The sequence below is a fragment of the Natator depressus genome, chromosome 7, assembly GCF_965152275.1.
Source record: "Natator depressus isolate rNatDep1 chromosome 7, rNatDep2.hap1, whole genome shotgun sequence".
Lineage (NCBI taxonomy): Eukaryota > Metazoa > Chordata > Testudines > Cheloniidae > Natator > Natator depressus.
Window position 1 is genome coordinate 53,794,953 of NC_134240.1, and position 27,479 is coordinate 53,822,431.

At 47.2% G+C, this 27,479-nt stretch overlaps 1 protein-coding gene across 5 annotated transcripts in view; it reads right to left on the minus strand.

Annotated features, from left to right (window-relative positions):
- NDST2 (N-deacetylase and N-sulfotransferase 2) overlaps positions 1–26,601 on the minus strand; it is a 251,442-nt gene extending 224,841 nt beyond the window's left edge. For all 5 annotated transcript variants that reach the window (XM_074958452.1, XM_074958459.1, XM_074958454.1 and 2 more), the window contains exon 1: positions 26,557–26,601. The gene's annotated coding sequence lies outside the window, so the exon portion shown is untranslated. The remainder of the gene's footprint in view (positions 1–26,556) is intronic.
- Positions 26,602–27,479: the final 878 nt, after the last annotated feature.

A 27,479-nucleotide genomic window follows, 5' to 3' on the forward strand; every position in this document is an offset into this window, starting at 1 on the left:
AAACCGAGAAGTCTGCTGCTTGCCAGGAGCTAAGATTCACAATGTGACGGAGAGACTGCCGAGACTCATCAAGCCCTCAGATCGCTACCCCTTCCTGCTTTTTCATGTGGGCACCAATGATACTGCCAAGAATGACCTTGAGCGGATCACTGTGGACTACGTGGCTCTGGGAAGAAGAATAAAGGAGTTTGAGGTGCAAGTGGTATTCTCGTCCATCCTCCCCGTGGAAGGAAAAGGCCTGGGTAGAGACCGTCGAATCGTGGAAGTCAACGAATGGCTACGGAGGTGGTGTCGGAGAGAAGACTTTGGATTCTTTGACCATGGGATGATGTTCCAAGAAGGAGTGGTAGGCAGAGATGGGCTCCACCTAACGAAGAGAGGGAAGAGCATCTTCGCAAGCAGGCTGGCTAACCTAGTGAGGAGGGCTTTAAACTAGGTTCACCGGGGGAAGGAGACCAAAGCCCTGAGGTAAGTGGGGAAGTGGGATACCGGGAGGAGGCACGAGCAGGAGCGCGTGAGAGGGGAGGGCTCCTACCTCATACTGAGAAAGAGGGGCGATCAGCAGGTTACCTCAAGTGCCTATATACAAATGCACGAAGCCTGGGAAACAAGCAGGGAGAACTGGAAGTCCTGGCACAGTCAAGAAATTATGATGTGATTGGAATAATGGAGACTTGGTGGGATAACTCACATGACTGGAGTACTGTCATGGATGGATATAAGCTGTTCAGGAAGGACAGGCAGGGCAGAAAAGGTGGGGGAGTTGCACTGTATGTAAGAGAGCAGTATGACTGCTCAGAGCTCAAGTATGAAACTGCAGAAAAACCTGAGAGTCTCTGGATTAAGTTTAGAAGTGTGAGCAACAAGGGTGATGTCGTGGTGGGAGTCTACTATAGACCACCGGACCAGGGGGATGAGGTGGACGAGGCTTTCTTTCGGCAACTAATGGAAGTTACTAGATTGCAGGCCCTAATTTTCATGGGAGACTTCAATCACCCTGATATCTGCTGGAAGAGCAATACAGCGGTGCACAGGCAATCCAGGAAGTTTTTGCAAAATGTAGGGGACAATTTCCTGGTGCAAGTGCTGGAGGAACCAACTAGGGGCAGAGCTCTTCTTGACCTGCTGCTCACAAACCAGGAAGAATTAGTAGGGGAAGCAAAAGTGGATGGGAACCTGGGAGGCAGTGACCATGAAATGGTCGAGTTCAGGATCCTAACACAAGGATGAAAGGAGAGCAGCAGAATACAGATCCTGGACTTCAGAAAAGCAGACTTTGACTCCCTCAGGGAACTGATGGGCAAGATACCCTGGGAGAATAACATGAGGGGGAAAAGAGTCCAGAAGAGCTGGCTGTATTTTAAAGAATCCTTATTGAGGTTACAGGGACAAACCATCCCGATGTGTAGAAAGAAGAGTAAATATGGTAGGCGACCAGCTTGGCTTAACAGCGAAATCCTCGCTGATCTTAAACACAAAAAAGAAGCTTACAAGAAGTGGAAGATTGGACAAATGACCAGGGATGAGTATAAAAATATTGCTTGGGCTTGCAGGAGTGAAATTAGGAAGGCCAAATCACAGCTGGAGTTGCAGCTAGCAAGAGATGTTAAGAGTAACAAGAAGGATTTCTTCAGGTATGTTAGCAACAAGAAGAAAGTCAAGGAAAGTGTGGGCACCTTACTGAATGAGGGAGGCAACCTAGTGACAGAGGATGTGCAAAAAGCTAATGTACTCAATGCTTTTTTTGCCTCTGTCTTCACAAACACGGTCAGCTCCCAGACTACTGCACTGGGCAGCACAGCATGGGGAGAAGGTGATCAGCCCTCTGTGGAGAAAGAAGTGGTTCGGGACTATTTAGAGAAGCTGGACGAGCACAAGTCCATGGGGCCGGATGCGCTGCATCCGAGAGTGCTAAAGGAGTTGGCGGATGTGATTGCAGAGCCATTGGCCATTATCTTTGAAAACTCATGGCAATCGGGGGAGGTCCCGGACGACTGGAAAAAGGCTAATGTAGTGCCCATCTTTAAAAAAGGGAAGGAGGAGGATTGTGGGAACTACAGGCCAGGCAGCCTCACCTCAGTCCCTGGAAAAATCATGGAGCAGGTCCTCAAAGAATCAATCCTGAAGCACTTACATGAGAGGAAAGTGATCAGGAACAGTCAGCATGGATTCACCAAGGGCAAGTCATGCCTGACTAATCTAATTGCCTTCTATGATGAGATAACTGGCTCTGTGGATGAAGGGAAAGCAGTGGACATGTTGTTCCTTGACTTTAGCAAAGCTTTTGACACGGTCTCCCACAGTATTCTTGCCAGCAAGTTAAAGAAATATGGGCTGGATGAATGGACTATAATGTGGATAGAAAGCTGGCTAGATTGTCGGGCTCAACGGGTAGTGATCAATGGCTCCACATCTAGTTGGCAGCCGGTATCTAGCGGAGTGCCCCAAGAGCCGGTACTGGGGCCGGTTTTGTTCAATATCTTCATAAATGATCTGGAGGATGGTGTGGATTGCACCCTCAGCAAGTTTGCAGATGACACTAAACTGGGAGGAGTGGTAGATATGCTGGAGGGGAGGGACAGGATACAGAGGGACCTAGGCAAATTGTAGGATTGGGCCAAAAGAAATCTGATGAGGTTCAACAAGGACAAGTGCAGAGTCCTGCACTTAGGACGGAAGAATCCCATGCACCGTTACAGACTAGGGACCGAATGGCTAGGCAGCAGTTCTGCAGAAAAGGACCTACGGGTTACAGTGGACGAGAAGTTGGATATGAGTCAACAGTGTGCCCTTGTTGCCAAGAAGGCCAATGGCATTTTGGGATGTATAAGTAGGGGCATTGCCAGCAGATCGAGGGACGTGATCGTTCCCCTCTATTCGACATTGGTGAGGCCTCATCTGGAGTACTGTGTCCACTTTTGGGCCCCACACTACAAGAAGGATGTGGAAAAATTGGAAAGAGTCCAGCGGAGGGCAACAAAAATGATTAGGGGACTGGAACACATGACTTATGAGGAGAGGCTGAGGGAACTGGGGATGTTTAGTCTTCAGAAGAGAAGAATGAGGGGGGATTTGATAGCTGCTTTCAACTACCTGAAAGGGGGTTCCAAAGAGGATGGCTCTAGACTGTTCTCAGTGGTAGCAGATGACAGAACAAGGAGTAATGGTCTCAAGTTGCAGTGGGGGAGATTTAGGTTGGATATTAGGAATAACTTTTTCACTAGGAGGGTGGTGAAACACTGGAATGCGTTACCGAGGGAGGTGGTGGAATCTCCTTCCTTTGAAGTTTTTAAGGTCAGGCTTGACAAAGCCCTGGCTGGGATGATTTAGTCGGGGATCGGTCCTGCTTTGAGCAGGGGGTTGGACTAGATGACCTCCTGAGGTCCCTTCCAACCCCGATATTCTATGATTCCCAAATATAAAATGGGGATAACCTCTCCCACCCCACCACGAGTGGTTCTGTGTTGTGAGGATAAAGGGTGTAGCTTCAGTAGAAAATGCAGTACCAGTTTCCCCATCGACAATGCAGCTGTGTAAGCACAAACGTAGAACAGACACAGTGCTTATACCACCTTGTCATGATCATCTGTTTACAGAACAGAACTGAAAATGCCTGATTCCTGCCTACACTAGTGCTTGCACCCATTGTTGAAAGATCCGCACCAAGTTTTCCAGATAAGGCTATTGTGTGCCAAATACCCTGAACAGGGGAAGTAGTATAATAAGCGCTTATTTTTTTTTTCCCTTTTGAAAGGTTATATGATACCAATTGGGGGGCGGGGGGTGAAGAAGAGCTTCGAAGTAAGAAAATGGAACAATTCCTCCTCAGATTCTTTTTTGTGGAGGGGAGTCAATTGATAAAACCAGGAGCCAGTCAGCACACACTATTTCTGACGGTTGTGAGAGCGGCATGGCATTTATGGCAAGATAAGAACAGGTCAGAAGTTGGGAGACTAGAGCATGCTGACTGGCTGCCAATCAACAGAATCTGTCAGAGATGGAAAGCTTCACAGAACCTCAGAAGTATGGACATCATACAACTTTGTTCAATGAACATTCCTGAGATAAAACTACTCTCTAGAAAAAAGCAAGTCCCGTTGTGCACAACAAAGTCCACATGAAATGAGCTCTTCTTACCACAAATAAATTGCATTGCATTTGAAAATGTACGTTTTTATTAGAAATGGCTTTTGGATTCCCACTGACAGCTGACATCTTACTGCGAAGCATCACAGATAGCAGAATGGCTGATATTTGTAACCTGGTTTAGATCCCACAGCATCAGAAGGAAAACCTGACTGTTTGGTATTTTAACAAAACAGTCAAGAAGTGTTCTTATTCTGATTGCCATCCCAAACACCACAGCAGGATGGCAACTGGTTTGCACCCAATCTCTGATATTGCACCCAAGCACTTTTAAGGTCACTTTTCAGAAGATGGCAGCTGCTAGCACAAAGCTCAGAAATGTCAATATTAATAAAAGTTACCTTCCAATTTAAAAATGTTACAGCCAAGGGAAATTTCAGACTGCTGTGCTGTAGAATATGGGCAAAGCTCTCCTTTAAGACAAAGTTTTGCAATAAATGAGCAACTAGATACCAATCATTAACTGTACTGTGGTGAGGTCCAAAGGCCTGGGTGAGGTTCTGGGGAACATTGTGCTATGCACTCTCTCAGAGTCCCCCGCTTAGCAGGAGCTAGAAGATTTCAGACATTGGTTGATTCCTCTCTACAACAAAATTATTAACAACTTGCTGGGAACCCTCCCCCTAACCTCCACCCCACAAATGAAGCCTAACACATCTGTGAGGAGCCAGGAGGAGCTAGCTTTTCCTTGAATTAGTAAAGGATGATACACTTCACTGGAGTTAGACGGGGAGGTAACCTTATGACAGCCTGGTTTACAGAAGAGGTTGGGGCCTCTAATGATTGCACTTATTGCTGTAATCTTGAGCCAAATGCCTGAGGGTAACAGCTATTTCAAACCCTCCAAAGTCTGTGAAAACAGATAACCCATTGTTTAAAGATTTTAACTAAAAAAACAAAGCTGTGAAAGCCTCAGGCAAAGAGAATAATGAAACACTGGCTAAGAGAGGAGAGTCCCTTGCATCACTTAGCCGCCTGCAGATTGCTGTACTCTGCACACACTGCTTCTGTACAAGGAGAAGCAATAGAATTTCTGTGCCAAGAAGATGCATAGGCTAGCTCAACGAACAAGAGAAAGGAGATTCCTTTGCTCCACCTCAAGGAAACCTGCTCCCAGATGTGCTACAAGCCAAGATTTTCAAGTGACTTAGCCAACATCTTGAAAGCTACATGATAGTTTGCTACCAGTATAACAATATAGCTAGCAGCTGCCCCAGTGCAGCAAGTTAAAGAATGCAGAGCCAGCCCTTCTTCCTTCCCAGGAGAAAGATGTCATGCCTGAGCAACCCCAACAGCAGAACCACCACTATAAAAATGTCAAGTATCAGAGGGTAGCCGTGTTAGTCTGTAACTACAAAAACAACAAGGAGTCTGGTGGCACCTTAACGAACAGGAGGCTGCCAGGCAACTCTCCAACACCACATTCTACAGGCCACTATCCTCTGATCCCACTTAGGAGTACCGAAAGAAACTACACCATCTGCTCAAGAAACTCCCTGCTACAGCACAGGAACAAATCATAGAATCATAGAATATCAGGGTTGGAAGGGACCCCAGAAGGTCATCTAGTCCAACCCCCTGCTCAAAGCAGGACCAATTCCCAGTTAAATCATCCCAGCCAGGGCTTTGTCAAGCCTGACCTTAAAAACCTCTAAGGAAGGAGATTCTACCACCTCCCTAGGTAACGCATTCCAGTGTTTCACCACCCTCTTAGTGAAAAAGTTTTTCCTAATATCCAATCTAAACCTCCCCCATTGCAACTTGAGACCATTACTCCTCGTTCTGTCATCTGCTACCATTGAGAACAGTCTAGAGCCATCCTCTTTGGAACCCCCTTTCAGGTAGTTGAAAGCAGCTATCAAATCCCCCCTCATTCTTCTCTTCTGAAGACTAAACAATCCCAGCTCCCTCAGCCTCTCTTCATAAGTCATGTGCTCTAGACCCCTAATCATTTTTGTTGCCCTTCGCTGGACTCTCTCCAATTTATCCACATCCTTCTTGTAGTGTGGGGCCCAAAACTGGACACAGTACTCCAGATGAGGCCTCACCAGTGTCAAATAGAGGGGAACGATCACGTCCCTCGATCTGCTCGCTATGCCCCTACTTATACATCCCAAAATGCCATTGGCCTTCTTGGCAACAAGGGCATACTGTTGACTCATATCCAGCTTCTCGTCCACTGTCACCCCTAGGTCCTTTTCCACAGAACTGCTGCCTAGCCATTCGGTCCCTAGTCTGTAGCAGTGCATTGGATTCTTCCGTCCTAAGTGCAGGACCCTGCACTTATCCTTATTGAACCTCATCAGATTTCTTTTGGCCCAATCCTCCAATTTGTCTAGGTCCTTCTGTATCCTATCCCTCCCCTCCAGCGTATCTACCACTCCTCCCAGTTTAGTATCATCTGCAAATTTGCTGAGAGTGCAATCCACACCATCCTCCAGATCATTTATGAAGATATTGAACAAAACCGGCCCCAGGACCGACCCCTGGGGCACTCCACTTGACACCGGCTGCCAACTAGACATGGAGCCATTGATCACTACCCGTTGAGCCCGACAATCTAGCCAGCTTTCTACCTACCTTATAGTGCATTCATCTAGCCCATACTTCCTTAACTTGCTGACAAGAATACTGTGGGAGACCGTGTCAAAAGCTTTGCTAAAGTCAAGAAACAATACATCCACTGCTTTCCCTTCATCCACAGAACCAGTAATCTCATCATAAAGGGCGATTAGATTAGTCAGGCATGACCTTCCCTTGGTGAATCCATGCTGACTGTTCCTGATCACTTTCCTCTCATGTAAGTGCTTCAGGATTGATTCTTTGAGGACCTGCTCCATGATTTTTCCAGGGACTGAGGTGAGGCTGACTGGCCTGTAGTTCCCAGGATCCTCCTCCTTCCCTTTTTTAAAGATTGGCACTACATTAGCCTTTTTCCAGTCATCCGGGACTTCCCCCGTTCGCCACGAGTTTTCAAAGATAATGGCCAAGGGCTCTGCAATCACAGCCGCCAATTCCTTCAGCACTCTCGGATGTAACTCGTCCGGCCCCATGGACTTGTGCACGTCCAGCTTTTCTAAATAGTCCCTAACCACCTCTATCTCCACAGATATCTGTGGATATCTCCACAGATATCTAAATCTACATGGACACACCCCCAGAGCCCCGACTAGGGGTATTCTATCTGCTACCCAAGATCAATAAACCTGGAAACCCTGGACACTCCATCATCTCAAGCATCGGCACTCTTACAGCAGGATTATCTGGCTATTTGGACTCTCTCCTCAGACCCTACGCTACCAGCACTCCTAGCTATCTTTGAGAGACCACCGACTTCCTGAGGAAACTACAATGCATTGGTGAGCTTCCTGAAAACACCATGGATGTAGAAGCTCTTTACACCAATATTCCACATGAGGATGGACTACAAGCTGTCAAGAACAGTATCCCTGATGAGGCCACGGCACACCTGGTGGCTGAGCTTTGTAACTCTGTCCTCACCCACAACCATTTCAGATTTGGGGATGACTTATACCTTCACATCAGTGGCACTGCTATGGGTACCTGCATGGCCCCACAGTATGCCAACATTTTTATGGCTGACTTAGAACAATGCCTCCTCAGCTCTCATCCCCTAGCGAGACCTGCATTAGCGTGGAGAGCTCTGTAGATACCTCTGCTCAGTGTGCAGCCATGGTAAAAAACAACCTGCCATACAAACCCATGTTGGAATGTATAAAGACAACGACTGAAAATGTCATGCCATTACATAACAACAGATTATATTGTGTACTACAACATACTACATTAGTGCAAATGAGGGACCTTCAAAAGTTCATGCCCACAGCATCCACATGGGGAAGTTACAGTGCAACACTTTGGCACACACTGCTATTCATGCCCCCAAAGGTCAAACTGCAGGGCAGTGTAGACATGCCCTTTGTAATAGAAACAATATGTTAGCCATCAGCCAAAGGGGCCATTTACTCCATCTCCATTCAGCAGTACAGAGATGTGATAAAGACATCTTGACAGAAGCACAGGGTAATTATACAATAGCTGTAATAGATGCAAGACAATTAAAGTAACAAGCCCAAGAAAGGTCACACTTAATAGTAACTGTAATTAGAACAATATTTAAACACAACCTTGATTTAAAATCTTAAACCCAGCATACAGAAACCAATAAAACTGCTTCAAGAAATCAAATAGGATTGTGGGGGGGGGGGGTGGAAATTTGCTTTTAAAAGTAATGGTTGGGGATGGGAGAGGGGGAGGCAAAAATCAATATTTTGCATGAACCATGACGAGTTTTACTGTGGGAAGCTCTGAGCTTATATGGCCTCAGGCCAAGGCCTCATCATTCCAAGTACTGTGGGATGATACCAAGGAGGGCTTTGGAGCGGAGCCTGGAGCTGGAGCGTGGAGCAGCTCCGGAGCAGTGGAGCTCCAGGTTTTTGCCTGGAGCTGGAGCGGAGCCAGAGCACAGCTCCAAAGCCCTGATACCAAGAACAAACTACTTATACTAACGCATCCTAATGGCACATGCTTTCATCATCTCCTGGAGTCAGGGTAGTATTTATTCTGGGAATATTGGTTTAAGAGCAGATCTCTCATGAGGGCGGTGGGGAATTACACAAGAAGAAGACAGGAAGAGCACAGGCTGAGAGAGACTGCAGACAGTTCTCCTGGAGGGAATTCTGGGCCACTGTGCAGATGCAGAATTCATGTCCCCCCCATAGATATTTTTTCTCCACAGAAAATTCTGTCAGAGAGGCACTGCAGTTACATGTTTCACCCACCATGGGCTGCTGTGGCACCAAAACAAAAGGCTCACCAACCATAGCAGCCAATAGGGAGGAGGAGAGGCTGCATTCCTCACAGCATGCTGCCCGCAGGGCCAGGTAAGGAGGCACGGGATATGACAGAGCAGGGCACATGGGGCTGCTGGGAGGGTCACATAGACTGGGGTTCAGAAGGGCTAGTGGCGGGGGAGGGACAGACTGAGCCAGGGGCTGAGTGGGAGTCAGGGTGCAGGGCCACATGGGGATGGGGGGTGCAGCTTGTTAGGATATAGATATTCAGGCCTGTCTGCAAAAGCCTGTACTTTAAGAATTTAGGGGTATTCTTATCACTTGGCTAGTTCTAGAGGTATAAAAGAAAGAATCAAAATCACTGTCTGCTGGTGTAAGGGCCTTCTCTTACTGTGACTGTTTGAGGCCCTGTTCTTAGGCTAAGGCCTTTGGCTAAGCAGCAGAGGCAGCCATAAGCCAGGAAGCGAACAGTCACATCCTCACATTCCAAACTAGTCACATTGAAAGAAGGTGCTATTGGGCTGTTAGGAATACAATCCTGTCCTGATAATTCCTATCACCTCCAGAGAAAGGGAAGTGCCTAGAAAATGTAAAAGGAAACTTAGTTTGATAGCATCCTGTCTGGCAAGAACTCACTTATCAATAGCTGGGATGTGAAATCCTCACTTCTGTATTGTTTTGTCATTAGAGTTCCAACTTTGCTATTGTTTGTCTGTATAATCTCTGTCTGGTTCTGTGATTGTTTCTGTCTGCTGTATAATTAATTTTGCTGGGTGTAATCTAATTAAGGTGGTGGGATATAATTGGTTAGCTAATCATGTTACAATATGTTAGGATTGGTTAGTTAAATTTCAGTAGAATGATTGGTTAAGGTATAGCTAAGAATATTACTATATAAATTAGGGGCAAACAGGAAGTAAGTTGGGATTCGAAAATAAGGAAAAAGGAACTTGTATTTAAGCTTGCTGGAAGTTCACCCCAATAAACATCGAATTGTTTGCACCTTCGGACTTCGGGTATTGTTGCTCTCTGTTCATGCGAGAAGGACCAGGGAAGTGGGAGAGTGAAGGAATAAGCTCTCTAACATCTTGGTGCCGGGACTTGGATACATCGCATTGGATAGGTGAGTGGCAGCCTGTAAGTCCCCCTCCCCAACAGTCCACGCAGCTGCTTGGAGGGGGTATGGCGAACTCTCGTGATGGTAGTTGCGGGTTCTGGCAAGCTGGGGTAACGGATTTTTTGAACAAATGGATAAGGAAGAATCAGGGCCCATACCAGGTGCAGGGGTTCACCTGGGATGAGATTGAGAAGGAGATGGGAGAGGTTTTGGGAGACCCCAAGGGAAAGGAGTGTAGGAAAAAGGGAATGGTATTACAAGGTTTGTGTGCTGGGATGGCATACTGGGTAAAAAGGGAAGCTGATCTCCTCCAACACATTAAGGATTTGGAGGGGATTGTGGATCAGCAACGCATTTTAACAGAAAAATCTGTGTTAGCAGTAGAGGTAGCAGATTTGAAGGCACGGGATGCTGCACGGACAGAGGAGTCTTGTGAGGCAATCCGGAGAGAGAGGGACGAACTGCTGGGGAGAGTAGGAGACTTAGAGGAGGAATTGTATCATTGTAAACATGGGGGCAATGGACTTGGGGACCCCAAACCATCCGCCCCACTAATGGAACTGAAGGAGACACCTCCACCACCCTACCCTGAAAAAACACTGTACCCACCACTGCCAGTGGATGTTGTAAGCCGGCGATCCACAGTTACAGCCCCTGCGAGAGAGGCTACCCGGGAGGAACTGCAGGAGGCAGGAATAGTGGCCCCGGTTGCGGGGTGGGGGGACCAGGCCCCACAAGTAGTAGAACAGGCAGAAATCCGCCCCTTGTCCCTGAAGGACCGGGAAGCAGTACTGGGCCGTTTGGGAAAGGTACCCCGGAATGATTGGGATCAGTTTGTGCTGTGGCTAGTGGAGGTGGGCAGGGAGATGGAGGCTCTAACTCGTGAGGACCAGGTGATCTTATGGCGTAGTCTTTTGGGACGAGGTACCTTGGGAATCGATGTGGCACACCCATTTCTAATCCCCGGACAGGTGGCAAAACACTTGTTTGGGGTGTACTCTCGTACTGCGGGGATGAATAAGATGAAGCGAATCCCTGGGGAAACAGGGCGGGATACACTTAATCGCATACAGGCATGGGCACGGTGCTGGGTGAATCCCCTGGATGGTCCATGGGTGTTGCCACAGGCAGGGGCACCGGGACCTGGTGGGGGTGTGGAGCAGGGTAGGGGTGTGGAATTGCTGGAGAAATGGTTGGAGCTGAGCAATCCAGAGCAATCCAATTTTCTGAGCAATCCGCAGTTCGTGGGGCATTTAAGGTTGCAGCACCCTGAACTTGCTCCCAATCAGCTACCCCAGTTTCTGGAACAGGCAGACGTGTGGAGGCAGATGCATCAGGGGGAAGAGCCAGTCCATGCTATTACTGCGGGGGATCAATACAAGGTGGAAAGGAGTGGGTCAGCCTGGAGAGGAGGAGGTAGAGGGAGAGTTCGTGGCTTTGGGAGGGTAGTCAGGGACGAGCGGGCAGCTATAGAGCAACAGATCCAGAGACTGCAGGCTAAACTGACTACCCATGATCTTACCAGATCAGGGGGAAAGTGGTCCCGGAGACCAAGGGACTGGGACTGCCTGAAATGCCAGACACACAATTTTGCATGGAGACAGGAATGTGTTCGGTGCCAGGACCCCCGGTCCCCCCATGAACCAGTGGGAGGGACAGAGGTGGGTGCTGCAACTTAGGGGTGCCCTGGGAGGCGTCCTGTCCATGTTCTCAGTTTAGGACGGGATGCATCTGGTCGCCCCACGCTCCAGGGGGCAATCGAAGGGAGTCCCATGAGGGATTTTTTGATAGACACTGGAGCAGCCATCAGTTTAACCACATGGGGGCAGGGGAGACCCTCAGAAGGGACTGTGACAATTGTAGGGGCAACAGGAGGGGAGACACAGTTAACCCTGAGGCGGGGACAAATCAAAGGAATCTGGGGGGAAGGGGAGATTATGTGGGGTTGTAATGAGATGCTTAATCTGTTGGGGGCAGGAGATTTACACAAACTGGGACTTGTACTGGATTTAGCCAATTGGGTGTGTTTACTGGGGCAAACGCAGGACGGTCAGGGCTATACCATTCCCATGGGGATAGCCACTATGACCATTAAAGCGGCACATGCCCTCCCACCACCCCCGGCTGGGTGGGAACACATCCCTGTGTGGGCGAAGGATAACCTGGATTGTGGTAGGGGCAGCATGGAGGTACTGATGGAGGGAGGGGACCCTCCCCCACAGAAACAGTACCCTATTCCTCGGGAGGCATTGGCAGAGGTGGGGGCAACTATTGGGGAGTTGGAACAGAGAGGACTGATTCGGGCAGTTGCATCCCCTTGTAATGCTGCTGTGTGGCCCGTGAGGAAGCCAAATGGTACCTGGCGCCTCACTGTGGATTACAGGGCACTAAATGCTCTGGCCAATTCGCCAGCCTCAGTGGTGGCAGCGTACCCTGAAATGTTGGCCCGTATTGGACCCCAATTCCGAATTTTCACTGTTTTGGACATAGCTAATGGGTTTTGGTCTCTGCCACTAGCTACCTCGTGTCAGTATAAAACTGCATTCACATGGGAGGGCAGACAATTCTGCTGGACAGTCCTACCCCAGGGATATAGGGACTCCCCTGCAATTTTTCACAGATACATGAGACAGGCTCTGGAGGGGGTGGATTCAGCAAGGTGCATACAATATGTAGACGACCTGTTGCTAATGTCAGGGACAGAGGAAGAAGACAGGGAACTAACTGAGCAGGTCCTGCAAGCTTTGGCAAGAGCAGGATTGAAGGTCAATGGGAAAAAGGCTCAGATGGGACAGACAAGAGTGACCTACTTAGGAGTGGAAGTGTCTCAGATGGGAAGGGAAATCGATAAGGGACGGGTGCAACTGATCCAGTCCCTGCCACTGCCTACGGATGTTAAAAGCTTGCAAAGTTTTCTGGGTCTAACTGGATTTTGCAGGGATTTTGTGGCCAATTATGCAGAAATAGCCCAGCCTCTATTTGACCTAACCCGAGCCTCAACTTGGGAATGGTCAGAAGAGTGTACTGAGGCAGTGAGAGTGCTAAAGGAAAACCTAGCCAGTGCTCCAGTGCTGGCCTCCCCAGATGGGGAGAAATTCTTTTATCTGTATCCTTTGGTATCAGACACTACCATTGGCTGTGCATTAACACAGGAGTATGGAGCAAAGGACCGACCTGTGGCCTTTGCCTCTCGACTTTTGAGTGCTGTGGAATTGAAGTATGGATGGTGTGAAAAGGTGCTGTTGTGCACCTACTGGGGGGTAGGGAAATTTAAATACCTTTCGGGAATGCAGAAAGTAATAATCCGATCTCATCATGACCCCCTGCGGCTGTTAAACATGCACACAATCTTACAGGGACAAGTGAGTGGGCAGCGTATTGCTAAATGGTTGCTGGCTCTACAGGCAGAAAACATTACAGCAGAGGTGTTAAAGGAACCCACAGTCTGGGTAGCTGGATTACATCTGGCTGGCACCCCACACCAATGTGAAGCCAGCCCAGGTAAAACCCAACATCAGGTGTTTCGGGCGGCTAACCCCAATCAGGTAAAAGAGGGGACACCGGTATGGTTTTTGGATGGAAGTTGTAGGTACCAAGGGGGACGGAAAACTGCAGGCTTAGCTGTTGTGGGAATCAGAGGAAATGAGACAGTCAGCACCATTGGTTTCTCACTAGAAGCAAGGTCAGCTCAGGAGGCAGAACTGGCAGCCTTGCTAACAGCTTTAAATGAAGTGGATCCCAAATTTGAGCCAGAATGTTGGGTGGTGGTAGATTCAGATTATGTATTTCGTGGTGCCACATTAATGCTGAGATGGTGGGCAGATAATCATTTCAGGGCAACAGACGGCTCCACAATCAAGCATGCTACCTGGTGGAAGCGAGTGGAGGAGCTGAGTCACTGTTTTACACGGATCAATGTGGTAAAGGTAAAGGCACACAAGAAAACAGGACCCCTAAGCAAAGGAAATAATCTGGCTGATGTAGAGGCCAGGCGGGCTGCAACAGAGGCACCCCCATGGCCCTGGGAGCCAGAAGAGAGAGTGCCTGTAGCAGTGATAACAAGAAGCGGGGTGAATACAGATCGGGGAGGGCGAATTCGAGAGTTGCAGGAATCTGACCCAGGACTCGAAGGCATCATGAAACTTGGGGACAGGCATGTGCCAAAGGTGGAACTAATGGAAGGGATTTGGTGTGTCTTAACAATTGAGGGACCGGTAATGTTGTGCCCTCAGGGAAGTCGGACGGCTTTCTTAAGCTGGGTGCATGGAAGCTTGGCAGGGGGACACCCCGGGTTTGAGGAGGCACTGGGAACTTTAAAAAGGTTGTGCTGGTGGCCAGGAATGGCAGCTGATTTAAAATCACATCTGGAACGTTGTTTGGACTGTGCCAGGCACAGCCCACCTCACAAGGTGCTAAGGGGAGAATTAATGAGACAAACCCCAAGGGGACCATGGGAAAGAATACAGATTGATTACACAGGACCCTTACCACCAGATCACAGGAAAAACCGATTCATGTTGGTGGTAGTGGATGCTTTCAGCCGGTGGGTGGAAGCTTTCCCCACAAAGTATCAAACTGCCCGGGTAACTGCTGCAATACTGGTAAATGAGGTATTCACTCGCTGGGGGGTCCCAAAGGTGATTGACTCAGACCAAGGAGCTGCTTTTCGGTCAGATCTGTTAGGGGAGCTATCAGCCCTCACTGGAATCACACAGTTGTTCCATATTGCTTATCACCCCCAGGCTGCGGGGCAGGTGGAACGCATGAACCGCACCATTAAAAGTGAGCTAAGAAAGGGAGTGGAAATCGGAGGAAAAAACTGGTCACAGTTACTGCCCTTTGTCTTAATGAGAATAAGGGCCCGAGAATCAAAGGGCACAGGATTTTCTCCATATGAAGCTCTCATGGGAAGGCCTATGGAACGGTGGGAAAATCTACTTACCCCAGTACCTGGGGAAGTCACTACACACGGCTTAACACAAGAATGGATTTTAACTTTAATCGAACATGTAAAACAGGTACAGCAGGCGGTGGCCTGGAGAGACGAGCAAGGAGCAGCAAGAGTCAAAGCATGGTATGACCTGCCTGGGGAGCGTTATCTACCCATGGTGGGAGATCTAGTGATGTACAAGATTCCAGGTCAACACCATCCATTCCCTGCTCCTAAATGGAAGGGCCCCTATCTTGTCCTTGACCAATTAGGGCCCAGTCTGCTATTACTGGGTACAGAAAATGGAGGACGGGAGTGGGTTCACTGCACGCAAATAAAAAGGTACAAACAGGGGATTGGGAAAGGGGACGTGTAAATTTTGTTATGTGTGTATTACAGGTTAATTCAAAAAGGAGAAAAGGATGAAAATTCCCTGGCCCTGGATGGAACAATTACTAGTGCTAATCACAATTGTCACATTTACAAATTCTATTCAGATCCCACGATGTGAAGTGTCAAAAGGAGGAAACACATGGATGGCTACACATGCAACCTGTGGTAATAAAGCTAATGAAGACTATGAGAATCTCCCCATAGGAAGATGTACCACTAATACTCCAACAGGAATTTGGCAGTGTCGGTATATGGTTTATGGATTAGATGGGGGAATCCCAACCAGGTGGAGAATATCAAATTTATCAGGAAATATCGCATGGTACTCCCTGGGTGCTGCCATGATTAACGATAGTGGAAAACACAGTTACCCAGCTATGTGGTTTGTTACAGAGGGTCCAAAGAATATAACCCTCTGGTCCCCTGGAGCAAATGAACCCTCTTGGGAAAATAGGGCCCCACATTTAGGGTGTGATGTTACCATATGTAACCACAATGGTACTTCCATGGAAGATAATCCCCGAGGGTGTGATTGTTATGTACATATTACATTAGGCGTAAAATCCCCTTTGGGACGCTGGGTGTACGATGAGTTAACCATTTTACAGAATGTAACCCTACAGGTGATATGGATGCCAAGTTGGAAGAATCCAAATTTAAAGTGGCCACAGCCTAGAGCCAAGAATATTCCCCGACGAGCAAATGTATGGGAGCCATTGTGGGAGCAGGTGCAGCCAGCACTTTTTAACGTGTCCTTTCACTCTATTACATGGGTGGTACGCCCCAAGGAATGGTGGGTGGACCAAATCCATCCTAATTGTAGTATGTACATAAAAGGATTGAAACAACAATTCAATGCATGGGTGAGGGGACACACCTGGAATCGTCGTCGGAAAAGGGGATTGTGGGCAGCTGGGAACACTATGCTGGGTACATGGAATCTGGGGGACGAGTGGGTAACCAAACAATTAGTAAGCCAAAATGTGAAATTTCAACAACAAATTAATGAATTAATGGCACAGCATCTATCAGCAGTTGCCACAGGGTGGAGGACAGCAGTAGAGGTAAACTTGCAGTTAACTCATTGGGCAGGGGACCTGGTGACATGGGTAGAGGATGGCTTCAGAAGACTAACATGGGGAGAAGTGTGCGTAGGTATTCAAAATGCTCAGTTAATAATGTTAATGGATATTATGAGAGATGCTTGGTCAGAACAATGGCCTTCAGTATTAAATCGGGAGGCTAGCCCATATCTATCCACAATTGCAAAAACATACCCATCTACCTGGAAAATAATATCCCCGACCTGTGGGGACAGTTCTTGTGTAATTGTTACTATGATACCATGGGAAGGAAATGCAAATAAGGTGGTTCCCTTGAACCCTATGGGAGTAAGTAGGGAAGGGGGAGCACGTTGGGAGCCACTAGGGAATAGGTGGGGGGGATGGAATGGGGTAAACTGGACTGTCATCACATTAAGCAGTTGTATATCCAGAGGAGGAATATGGATGTGCCCCTCTCCTATGACTATGGAGGAGCAGGATCAATGGCCTATTGCAAAGGGGGGGCATTTAGGGGTAATGTATATGGGGTACGGTGTATTCTGTTGGGAATGTATGCAATCCTGCAATATAACACTAGGAGGCAAAATCCTTCCACTGTATGACAAAATTATGAGCTTCTATACACTGCCACCTGGACTATGGTGCACCAATGGATCAGTGGACTTAATTGTTGTAAACAATCGAACCAGCACCTACTACCCCATACCGTACCAAGTAGTTGAATTGGTTTGGACAATACCAAATTTCACGGTGGATATTCAATGGACACACAATATGGACAAAAGTACACAAAGATTACAAGAGAAACTTGCTGCAAGCGCCAACAGTTGGACACACTTACAATCCACACTACAGGATGGCGCTGACAAAATTTTAACCTTATCAAAGGAGGAGAAGCAGTGTTTTTGGTGGTGGCCAGGATGTTGGACCATACTGCAGTGGTCAGGACTCTCGGTGTTGCTGTGGATTATCATAGCAGCTGGTGTATTGTTAACTATATGTGTGTTACATTGCATATGGAAACGATCAAGGGGGGCACAACCCCCTAGAGAACAGCCACTAATTATAACCTATAAGTAATGTAGTAAGCCCCCCCAAGTGTACTAGACAACCCGGACCCAACCTTCTCGGGCCCACTATACTGGGAAGTCTGGAACACTAATTGGAATAGGTGTAGTATGCCCGTACGAGAGAAGGTGCAGGGCATGGTACTACACAAGGGGCAGTGGGACAGATGGAGCATCGACACCTTCCACCTTGATGCCTGGCCCTATCAGGAAATGTGTCGCCATATGTCCTATGCTTTTCCAGGGATACCTGGGCAGGAGGATCCCAAAAGAAAAAGAAAAAAAAGGGGTGGAGTGTTAGGATATAGATATTCAGGCCTGTCTGCAAAAGCCTGTACTTTAAGAATTTAGGGGTATTCTTATCACTTGGCTAGTTCTAGAGGTATAAAAGAAAGAATCAAAATCACTGTCTGCTGGTGTAAGGGCCTTCTCTTACTGTGACTGTTTGAGGCCCTGTTCTTAGGCTAAGGCCTTTGGCTAAGCAGCAGAGGCAGCCATAAGCCAGGAAGCGAACAGTCACATCCTCACATTCCAAACTAGTCACATTGAAAGAAGGTGCTATTGGGCTGTTAGGAATACAATCCTGTCCTGAATACAATCCTGTCCTGATAATTCCTATCACCTCCAGAGAAAGGGAAGTGCCTAGAAAATGTAAAAGGAAACTTAGTTTGATAGCATCCTGTCTGGCAAGAACTCACTTATCAATAGCTGGGATGTGAAATCCTCACTTCTGTATTGTTTTGTCATTAGAGTTCCAACTTTGCTATTGTTTGTCTGTATAATCTCTGTCTGGTTCTGTGATTGTTTCTGTCTGCTGTATAATTAATTTTGCTGGGTGTGATCTAATTAAGGTGGTGGGATATAATTGGTTAGCTAATCATGTTACAATATGTTAGGATTGGTTAGTTAAATTTCAGTAGAATGATTGGTTAAGGTATAGCTAAGAATATTACTATATAAATTAGGGGCAAACAGGAAGTAAGTTGGGATTCGAAAATAAGGAAAAAGGAACTTGTATTTAAGCTTGCTGGAAGTTCACCCCAATAAACATCGAATTGTTTGCACCTTCGGACTTCGGGTATTGTTGCTCTCTGTTCATGCGAGAAGGACCAGGGAAGTGGGAGAGTGGAGGAATAAGCTCTCTAACACAGCTGAGTGGGGGTACAGGGACACAAGAGAGTGCAGAGGGTGGCTGGGTGGGGGTGCAGGGACACACAGGGATGGAGCAGATGTGCCTGACTGAATGGGAAAGGCTAGGGGTCAGCCAACATCTGCATGGGGGAGGCTCCCCAACTCCCTAACAATCCCTCCCCTCCAGGGTGGATTTGATTTAAATCACGATTTAAATCAATATAAATCACGATTTAGATCACAATGATTTAAATCACTAGTCAGGAAGACTCGATTTAATCATGGATTTCTACATAAAAGTGCATTCTGGAATATGCTGCTCAAACGGTTTCACTTGTGTTTCTACTACCTGTCCCTCCCTTCTCACATTTATCTCCAGACTTCTTCTCCTTGTCCAGATCTATTCTGCCCCCAACAATCTTCTATTCATTGAACCTTCTGAAACTTTGCACTTTTAGAGAGAGGTAACGGATTGACTCTGTGTACACAAATTTGCAGAGGGACAATAGGGTTGAGGTCTGTTATTTCTCACCTCTATATATTATTTATTTATTTTAAAACATTTTTGCTGTTAACAAGCATGTTATCTCTGGACACACAAATCCACAGTTTGAGAACTGCAAAACTAAGCATCTCTGATGGTATCTTCTAGACTGAGTACTGAGTCCCATTGGGTAGACAGAAAGATTAACCTAAATAATCTATCCAGAAGCCCCTGGAACCCCATAAGATTGGGTCCCTAATCCATGAACTATTGGAACTCGTGTACAAAACTTTTCTTAAACATTACATGAATATATTGTCTCATACTATAGAATTAGAATTTATAATCCCTATTCCGTGATGAGATATCTCTGAGCTATAATGCACCTTAAAACTATTTTTAGATAGGTTTTTTCCTCAAAAGCATTTTATCAAAATGCCTCTCCCTCAGCTCCTCCTGACCCCCCCAAGCCTCTGCACTACTTCTGAGGGGTGTGGGAAATACGGTTCTGTATTGTAGTTTAAATGAATTAGTCCTCAAAGTTCTGTATTAATAAGGAATCTATTTGTCAAAAAACCTTTCCTGAATCGTTTTTTGTTTTCTGCATTGTTACAGACATACTTGCTGAGAGGTATTTTGAAATAAATTACCAAAATAATTGAAACTGATGTGATTACATTGTGTTATTTTGACAAATAAAATATTTAGAATTTTAAAATATTGTGCGCAGAATTTTTAATTTTTTTGGCACAGAATTCCACCAGTAGTAAGATGATAGGAATCAGAAGACAGCAGCAGGATCTATGTTTCCGATGAAGGCAAGTGTGGCTCAGCCTAAAGAAAAGGGCACACAGCTTGAGTTAAAAGTACCACTCATTGAATCCAAGAGATCCAGTTCAAAACTAAGAACAATAAGACAAGAAGGACTCAAAGAACTGTGATGGCAGTTAATTTCTCATCTTCCAGGGACCTTCATATGAGAGGTCTCTGCAAGGAGAAACACTACCTGTCCTACTTCTTGAAGAAATTACAGAAAACTACAGACTCCATTGCTAACAATACGTTGATGAAATTCAGCTCTGAATATCTGCCGTAGACTCAGACAATCCTGCAACAAAGATGGCAAAATACTTGAAAGAGATTCGCACCTAGACGAACACTAGCTGAACAGAAAACAAATGTTACCTTGACTGGGGCAATGATAGTGAGAAGGGCGCAAAACTTTGAGGAGCTAGCCAAGACAATGAGCTCTCCTCCACTGAAGGCATCCACCCTCCATTAAGATAGTGAGTCTCAAGTCTTATCGGATTCATCACTAATCCTGGAGACTCAGGTATCAAGAGAGGTGAAAAACACCTTCTTGCATCTCCAGTTCACCAGAAAACTATGCTCATCCCTCTCAAGTGATGATCTAGACATAATGAGTCATTATATTCATCCCCTCTAAGCTTGAACTATTGTAACTCACTGGGGCTAAAAGCTGGAGGCAACACAAACTCCATCTTGTGTCAAACAGAACAGCCTGCCCCCTTGGCAGGAAAAATTGCCAAGGACACATCACATGGGCACTCTGTTTGTTTCAAGTGCCAACTGAAAGCCCCTATCTTAAACTTTAAGGCCTTAAATCAGAAGCGGTCCAGCTAATTCACAGATAGACTATTCATGACACACCCAGACAGCTGCTTCCCTCTGGGACAGTGTCAGAGCAGTGAGATGGGAGTCTGAGCAGAAGGGTAGAATGGGGGGGGGGGGGGGGTTTGAGTAATGCGGTAGAATGTGGGGGGAAAGGCAGGGAATAGTGAAGTTGAAAAGAAGGGGGCCAGTTGTACAGTGTGGGGTGTTGGGGGGGCTTTAGCTCTGTCCTCATCCCCCCCATATCCATGTCCCTCCATATCTGTCTCCCCCTTCAAATTTTGTCCCCACTGACTCCTTGCTAGTTGCTGTGCTGTTCCTGCATCCTTTCCCCAACTCCCTTAACCTGCAGGCCCCATTCTGACACCCATCCCTCTGTGGAGAACTGGGCTATGCTGAATAGGCAGAAAGAGAGGAGATGAGGTTATGGAGGGGCAGCCAGCGTATTCTGTGACTAAGATGATCGCTGTCAAGGAGCAAGAGGCAGTGGAGGTGGACAGATGGACTGTGGTACATGGGGATGCTGAGAAATTATTTTGAAGAAACAAAGAAATTAAATGCCCAAAAACTTGTTACAGGTGACTTGTACCTTACTCTACACTTCCTGGTTTTCAGAGTTGGAGTGTTGCTGAACTCAACTTCTAGAAGTGCATGAGGCACCATCCGGCAACTCTGTATTAATGAGGGCTAGAGCATTTAATAATATACTGTAGGAAACAATTCTGCACTGGGCACCACCAGATGAACAAGTGATAGTCATCACTATCTTCTATGACTTTCCAGGGGAATATGAAAGTTTGCATCAAATTAAGTTTAGTTTTAATGTTTAACTCCCGTATTTATATTTAATGAGAATTAAATTCACCCCATGGGGAAGCAGTTTGCAAGCATTTAGGCTAAGTTTACACAATTAACATTTCACCCTGAGAGCAGCTAGAAATACCATCAACACTAAATGTGCTACAATCCCAGCAGGAGCAACATATTTAAGTTATATACAGCTACACACTCTGCAGAGACAGATATTCCTAAGGATCTTCCCAGGGTCATTAGTATGGTTGCAGGTTCTGAGCGAAGCTGCTCTGTCTGGTTTATTTTGGGCTATTCACTCTATTCAGCCTACACAAAAGCAGGTTGAATCCATACAGAAATAGACTGCAACCGCATCTCTTCTTGTTTGGAGAGCTTTTGGGGCGGCTTTAAAAACAAACAAGAAAACAAGCCCTATTTCAGTGCAAATAAATAAATAAAATACAGATCTGGTGGTGTTTACCCCAGGTAAATCACAAATATTTACAGCCTGGAACAAACCTTCCGGAAGGGTCCAGACTAGCCTTTACAAAGGTGAATTACCTCAAGTTAACTGGCAACCAATTAACTTAAGGTCAAAATGTTAGTGGTGACAAACCCTGAGTGGTGTGGGAGGAGCTTCCAGCTGTAAAGGATCCATACACCTTTAACCTCTACAGATATCAGTTGCATTCCTCAATAGCTCACATATGGAATGAGTTTGGTCACCACCATTTCCTTTCTGGATATTGGTCCATACTGAAACTATGGCACAGTTCCCAGGCAGAAAATGCCCAGAAGCCAAGCTCTGCAAATACTGCTGTGAAGACAGGATAGCTAGAGGGCAGGAATGAGGTGCACTGGCAGACCTGTGGGGGATGTTCTTACAGGTCAAGGCTGAAGTGAAGTGGTACAAGTCTGGCAAAGCCTGCAACTGCACCCACCTGCATCATTATGTCTGATTCTAACCAAAGCAACTGCTTCCCTTATTTTCAGAAACAATAAATTAAACTTAAGTTTTAAAAAGACTTCTGGGCTAGAGAGGCTTTTAAAAAATATGCACTAACATTACACATCTGATAGCTCTATGCTCTGTTCAGAGTCTAACTTCACACAAAAGAGCAACCTAGAGATATTTACATGCAAGCATAGACCTTAGAAAAACAGCTAAAAAGGGAAAAATGGAACTCAAATGCCCTGGAGTTCAGCAAAGCCAACAGGCAAGCTAGGAGGAAAAGAGAACCAACAACAGGACCATTAACCCCTCCAGATGCACAAGAATCCTGGACAGAATAGATACATCAAGCCTGAGCAGCACCACAAATTGCTTGTGCAGCTGCATCATCATTGCCTCACACACCCACAGACTGCTGCAGCTGCCTGTCAAGCTGGAAATCTGACATACCAGAAAGGTTGCTGACAGCCAGAGGCTGTTCTTCTATCTGTAACATACCCTGCAATAAATTACTTACAACTTGGGGAGGGGGATTCGGAGGAGAGCAAAATAAAGTACACCCTTATGGGTGTTAAATGAGGCCAATTAAAAGATATTTGCTACAAGTGCTGAGGGATTTGGACCTGTGCTATCATCATGGATGGAGATGCATTCTTTAAAAAAAGGAAAATGTTTGAGAGATCATGTGTAAACAACTCCGGCAATTACAATGAAATAGATTATTTTATCTGTGCAGTTCTTCTGCACCTTCCAGCCATACCACAGAAAGATGGAGACAGGCATCAAAACCTGTCAAACACTGCTCTGGAGATGTGCACGGGTCCAGAATGCACACATGCCTTGTTGACACTTGGATAGTTCTTTACCATTTTCAGCTAGTGTAGACTAGGCCCAGGCATCTTTACCACTGTGTCATCTAAACCAGAGGTGTAAACACTAACGCAGATAAGACACAGGGTCTGAAGGTTAGATGACATTGGTAAAATATGCCTTCAGAAGAGTTTATACTGTTGATAGCATCACTGCATCTGCTAGACATTACTGAAAAACATGCAAGTATTCTAGCACATATGTTCACATCTGCACTCTCTCCCCAATCTTCTGTTCTACAGGCTTCTAAATACTATGAATACATTAAAGCAGTGACTCTCAATCTTTTCTATACTGGGAACCCCTTTTTGCAACTAGAAATGCCTCAGGACTCTTCCCCTCCCCCCCTCAACTGCAATTTTAGGGCTTGTCCACACATGAAAATTAATTAAGGTAGGCTGTGAATTTAAAGATTAGTATTCATGATTAACTCCTTGTGTGGACACTCTTGTTCCAGAATAAGAGTGCCTTATCTGAATTAGTTTAAACCAAATGGATTACACGTGCCTTATTCCAGAATAAAAGCGTCCATACATGGAGTTAATCAGAACTAGTTATTCCAGAATAGTTCCCTTAGCAATATGGGAAGTTCCGGGTGAACATGACCCCCTGACACCTGCCTTGAAGCACATTAACTTTTCACTTACATGACAGGAAAAGAAAATTCAACACAACCTGCAGAGATTTTCTGTTCTCCACTTTTCAGCACTTACACTGAAGTTTATATTCACTTCTCTTTCAAATTTTTAATACTGCTATTTTGAAATCCCACACACAGAAACAAAGCTGTTTGAAAAGATGTGTTTGCAGCCTGCAAAAACAAAACAAAATACTGAAATGGAGATTTTTCAGTACTGACTGATAGATGGAGGGCAGCCATGATTGGAAATTAAACAAGGATGAAAGGAGCAGGAGTGAATGTGAAGGACTATGTGAAAAGAAGAAAGTGAAGGGGGAGAAGAAACAGTGGGAAAAGAGTGGATTAAAAAGTTTAGGGAATTTGTGAAGGGGTGAAAAGTGAAAAAAGGAAGGTAGCCAACATACAAGAGAATCAATTAAGAGATAATTCTGAACGTACATAGCACTTTTAGTCACAAAGGATCCTAAGGTGCTTTACCAACTCAACCAGATGTACAAATATGGGAATGCATGCATCCGATGAAGTGACCTGTAGCTCATGAAAGCTTATGTTCACATAAATTTGTTAGTCTCCAAGGTGCCACAAATACTCCTTTTCTTTTTGCAAATACTGGAATGACTTCTCGCACCACTGACCTTGTCTATGCTACTTCATTTTATTGTGTTGCATCGTGATCATGAAACAACTGAGTTAGATTACACAGTGCTGAACATGACTACAGCCAATACAGACCAGACCAAAATATGTTTGTTGTCATAACATGGGGTTTAATCACCACAGTCTGACACAATGCTGAACGTGACTTGTCCTAGTTTATGCTGACCGCTCTACTCATGGTCACCATTATGCCATCTAACTCAATTATTTAGAATCATGTTCAAACACAATAAAAGTGTGCAATGTAAATAAGCCCATGGAGATGCAGCCACCTTTGGGGTGGAACATGATCTAAGCAGCACTCAACAGCTTAGAGAAATAAGTGAATAAGAATCTGGTCTCCAAGTGAAACTCCAGTAAAAACCAGGGCTCTGATGGAGAATGGGATAGGACAGGAAGAGTTCAGAAGAAGTGGGTAGGACAGATATTCTTGTGGTTAAAGCACTGGACTTGGAGTCAGATGTGCTGCTGCTCCAGACTGCCTGACCTTGGGGAAGTCAGTTAACCTCTCTGTGCCTGAATTTTTTCATCAGGAGAATGAAAACAAAACAAACCTTGATCAAGGAAGGCATTGGGAGCTTTAAAATCCTTAGGCAAAGGGTACACGGGGCTATTCTGTTCAGTGGCTGAAGGGAGTCCAGGGGAACTTACAGGCTCCAGAATGCTCTGTGCTTCTGGATTTCCTCTATGTGGTCTGTTTCTCCAAAGCAGGTGCATCCATTTCTCCTCTGCTGCTTCATAAGAACCAAAGGAGGCACAGTACCTCCAAGTTGCCCCAGCTTCACTGGGGAAGGAAGCCACAACTCAGTAACCAACCTGGAGAGGTGGATGGGGTTTGGGCACACAGGAATGCACCCCACTATATTCCCCCATTATCAGCCACTTGGACAACCCTGTCACCCTGTACAGGTAGTTCAAAGCTGCACAGATATACAGTGATAGGCATCTTAGGGTATGTCTACAGTAGTCGCTACAGCTCTGCCGCTGTAGCACCATAGTTTAGCCGCATGCTGTGTCGATGGAAGGGCTGTTGTCGATACGTAATCCTCCCATCTGAAAGGCCAGGTTGATGGAAGACCTAGCTGCATCTACAGGAAAGGCTAGGGCTATGTCTACACTGCCACTTAGTATCCCTCAGGGGTGTGAATGAGCTACCCCCCTGGGTGACATAAGTTACACTGACCCAAGCAATGGTGTGGACAGTGCCATGTTGGCAGAAGAGCTTCTCCTGACATAGCTGCCACGGCTTGGGGGTGGGTTCATTAAGACAATGGGAGATCTCTCTCCCGTGGGTTTAGAGGGGCTACACGAGACAGCGTACAGCAGCACAGCTGCATAGGTGCAGCTGCTCTGCTGTAAGCTCTCTCCTGTAGCCACAGCCTGAGTCGACCCAAGGAGGTGCACATTTTTTCACAGCCCTGAGCAAGGTAGCTAGACCAGCGCATCTGAGATGTGGGCCCGGCTGGGGAATGCCTCTGCAGGCAGGGCTCGGGGCAGCGGGGGCCGGGGCCGTGTGCCGGCAAAGGGCACTAGCAGGGGTGAAATGGGGGGGGGGCGGGTGGATTTTCCCAAGGGCAGCCCCAGGTGCCCGCCCATGGCAGGCTGTCCCCGCGGCTCCGCTGGGCGCGCTTGGCCCGGGTCACACCCAGCTGTCCAGGGTTTCTGTCCCACCCACCGGGGCGGGGGCTGCCGAGATTCCCGGGCACCAGGCGCCAGCCCCAGGCACGGCTGGGCCACGCCGCCACAGCAGGCGCCCAGCGCGGGCGGCCCCGTGAGCAGCTGCGGGGGGACGCGGTGGCCGCGGGCCCGGCCGGAGCCCAGCGCCGGTGGGCGAGCCCCGGTCTGCTCACTCCCTGCCCCGCCTCACCTCCACCTGGCGCCGGGGCCCCTCCGGCGGGTGCCCGCGCTGGCTCCCGCCTCCCCCTCACGCCGGCCCCGGGCCGCGGGCTCCCGGCCGCTGGGTCCCGCTCCGGCCGCTGGGGGAGCCGCTGCCACCGCGCCGCTCCGTCGCCATCTTCCGCTGGAGGGAGGGAGCGGAGGGGAGGCGGCCGCCAAGGTCCCGCCCCCGCCAGCTGGGCCGCCGCCGCCGCCGAGCCCGCCAGGCCCTGCGGGGGGGGACAAGCCAGACCCGCCCGGTCCCTTCTTGTCGCGACAGCCCCGTGGGCGGATCGACATTCCCGAGTTGCCCGGGGAGGGGGGCACCAGGCCAGAGTGATACCCAGGCAAGGGGGACACGGCTGGACCATTCCCCGCCCCCCTTCCAGGCAAGGGGCTGCCCATGGTGACATTAGGGTAACTGCTCCAAGGGGAGTTGGGGCGCTGTACAAACACAGAAGAGACAAGCCCTGTCCCCCAGGGCTCTGGGATTGCCTGCACCGGCAAGTTACTCCAAAATAGCTACAGTCCTTTAATAATTCCCCACCCTTGAAATTATTCCGGACTGGATGCTGTTTGCAACTGAGTTTAATTCTCTTCCAAAATGGCTTACCTTACATAAGAAAAAGGCCCCCTTATTCCATAATAAGAGTGCCCACAGGGGAGCTGTTCTGGTCAATTTCCCACTGAAGACAAGCCCTTAGGCCTGGTCCCAGACAGGTTTTGTTTTTGTTGGGGATGTGATTTTATTTTACAGAAACAGTTATACCAGTACAACCTTTTGTATGGGCATGGCCATACCACTATAAAAGTGGGTATAGGGGCAGAGTTTATTCCCTTTCCCAGATAGGAATAATAGGGTGACCAGACCGCACGTGTGAAAAATTGGGGTGGGGGGGGTAATAGAAGCCTATA